The sequence below is a fragment of the Equus caballus genome, chromosome 27 (genome assembly GCF_041296265.1).
Source record: "Equus caballus isolate H_3958 breed thoroughbred chromosome 27, TB-T2T, whole genome shotgun sequence".
NCBI lineage: Eukaryota > Metazoa > Chordata > Mammalia > Perissodactyla > Equidae > Equus > Equus caballus.
Genome location: NC_091710.1, coordinates 25,334,854 through 25,338,129, shown reverse-complemented (window position 1 = coordinate 25,338,129; position 3,276 = coordinate 25,334,854).

Here is a 3,276-nt window from a genome sequence, read left to right as displayed (position 1 = left end):
ATCTTCCTCAAGCAAAAAGAGGAAGATTGGCAACAGATATCAGCTCAGGGCCAATCTTCCTCACACATACACAAAAATACCACGATACTATCAACCTTGAGTTCAAATATGTCACTACTGAGAGCACTGCTTTCTGTGGGATCTAGTGAGGCTAGAAGACTGAACATCGGGGTTCAGCTGGAGTCAGGGGAGGGGAAAGAGAAGACGGTGACACTGGAGGCCTTCCTGGGAGTTTGAGGGAGGGCACTGCCCCCACCCAGAGGAGCAGAGTGGACCTGCCCTAAGCAAGTCTTCAAGGCTCCTCTCTGTTATGGACTGAATGTTTGTGACCACCCTCAAATTCACGAGCGAGGGTAACCCCCAGTGGGGTGGTATTTGGAGGTGGGCCCTTTGCAAGGTAATTAGGTTTAGATAAGGTCATGCAGGTGGGGCCCCCATGATGGGATTGCTGTCCTTACAAGAAGAAAGGAGAAACCAGAACCCTCTCTCTACTATGTGAGGACCCAGCAAGAAGGCAGCCTCTGCAAGCCAGGAAGAGGGGGCTCAGCAGAACCGAATCTGCCAGCACCCTGATCTTGGGCTCCCCAGCCTCCAGAACTGAGAAATCAATGTCTTTTGCTGAAGCTGCCCAGCCTGTGGGATTTTGTCATACCAGCCCAAGCATCCTTGCCTCCACTGTATCCTTTCCTCTTGTTTGGGATGGCTTTCCCCTTTCCTCACATTAAATCCTGCTCTCTGATCAAGATCCCACCGATTTCATGAGCTCCTCAGCTAACCTGAAGCACTGGAAGTTTGGGAATCACTGGGATGGTGGTGAAGCAGACTGGCTTTGGACTAAGCTCGTGATAGAGATATTTAAATGTGGGCTTTGAGCACGAGCAGGCTCACCTGCCCCCCAAGCCTCATTTTCCTCCCGTGAGAAATGTAATAATAATACTTGTCTTATACAGTCGCGGTACGATTTATTGGTTTCGTCAACATCAAACCTTTGCACACAGTATAGGCACAGAGCGCGAACTCAGGAGGTGTTCATTTTCCCTCTTCCTTACTTGTAGTGTCACGAATGCCAGGGACAGTTTATAGTTAGCAGAACCTTTAGCTCAAAGAAAAAAGTGAAAATGGGAGACTTTCAGACACTGACCTGTGAGTGAAAGAGGTATTCAGGGGTGGGGAAGAGCACTTGTGGACTGAGGACCTTGACTCCTCACCTTGAGCAAAAGGGGACTGTGGACACAGGTCGCCTCGAAGCCAGAAGAATGTGCTGTGAGGTCAACACACTTCCTGTGCATACACACACACGTGTTCAGAAGCAGGGTTTGCTATGATCTGCTCCACACAGCCCCCCCTCTCGATTTTTCCTCCACTCCGCTGTGCTGGAATCTTTTGCTGCCCCTTTAGATCCACCCTCCACCCTTTTCCACCCTGTTCCATGCCCCCAAGAGGCTGGCCTATAGGGCAGCATCAATGGGCTCCCTTGTCCTTTGTCCTCAGTTGGATGAGGCCACCAGGGAGCCAGGCAGGAGAGCTGAGGGCAGGAGGCCAGTGAGGTGTCAGTTTCTATTTCTTACCTCCCTCCCTGTGCCTGGCGGGACAAAAGATGACAGCTTCTATGGAGCATTCGTGGGCTCTCATGCTCCTTCAGGCCCCATTTCTGTCCTAGGTACTACGGCTTCCCTACCTCCAGCCCACACCTTTGTAAATTGTCCCTTCATTAAACTTCCTCAAACCTACCCAGTTGGAGTGAGCCTGCCTGACCAACCCTGAAGGCTGGTTAGGTCCAAGTAGGTGGTCTCCCACTGGTCCCTGGCGACCACAGTGCCACCATTCTTCAGTTGCCACCAAAGGCTCTCCTTGCTGTTTCCATGCTCCTGGCCATCTAAGCCTGAGCAGCCCCATCTCAGGTGGACACATACAGGGCGGTCTGTGGGAGGGCAAATCGCCTCCCAGCCACTCCCTCCACTCTCCAGCACCACTGTGTCATCCCCAGAATGAGAAGGTAACTCATGGGGATTCACGAAGAATTAAGCCTAAAATCCTGCTGTTGACGTCCAGGTAAAGACTACAGACCCTGCTCTGAGCCACTAAAACTCTGTAAACCCTTGAGCCCAGGAAGCATACTGAAACAGTAAACCCACCATTGGAAGTCCTCTGCATCAGCTCAAGCGTCCTGTCGGCCTAGCCCGTGTGTTCTTTAGAGGCTCCTGTGGTCTAGTACGATAAGAGCTTCCTAGACTTCTTGGCTCAGATGGAGAGTCAACCATTTAAAAAAAGGTATGTTGGAAAAAAAAAAAACGGGGGGCTGGCCCCGTGGCCAAGTGGTTAAGTTCGTGCGCTCCGCTGCAGGCAGCCCAGTGTTTCGTTGGTTCGAATCCTGGGCGCGGACATGGCACTGCTCATCAAACCACGCTGAGGCAGCGTCCCACATACCACAACTAGAAGGACCCACAGCAAAGAATATAGAACTATGTACCGGGGGCTTTGGGGAGAAAAAGGAAAAAATAAAAAATCTTTAAAAAAAACCCCAAAGACCAAGCTCATAGACACAGAGAACCAGTGGTTGCCAGGCAGGGCAAGTGGGGGCAGGGGGGCAGGCTGAAATGGGTGAAAGGGGTCAAAAGACACAAAGAAAAAGAAAACATGTTAAAGAAAATAGGCAGATTCTCCACTGACTAGAGGATAACAGAATCGTTGAGAAGAAACAGCTCTTACTGGGAGAAATCGCCTTGCTGTTGAGTTTAGTGGAGACAAAGCTGAGAGCTGTAGGGGAGGAAGACTTTTCCTCTACCTAATGTGGGTTCGTCTGGCTGGAGAACGAATTAAATTCACATGAGACAGAATAGCAAGAGAAAATTAAACAAAGCTTTATGAGGACCATGGTCCCGGGACCTTTCTTCCCAGGAAGAAAAGGGCACCGAAGAAGTGGGGTACACAGAGTGGTTATATACCCCCAAACAGGATGTTTCACATATGATTGAAATGTCCCTCCCACAATAGTCACAAGATTGCCCTGTCGCACAGCACTTCTTGGAGGGCTCAGCAGGAGGCAAGTCTATTGTCTTGAGCTGGGTGGTCACAGGTGAGTGCAGCAATCAGTTCCTAGCCTAAGGAAAGATGCTTAATCCTTAAAGAAATGCCAACGTTGGGAGGGGGAGAGAAGTCAGTTACAGGAGGTTATCAGACAAGCACAATAAACAAATGCAGATTTAAGAACAAATGCAGATTTAAGTCCTTGCCTTCCCCATTGATTAAGAGTTTCTAGAGACAAGGTCATCTCCC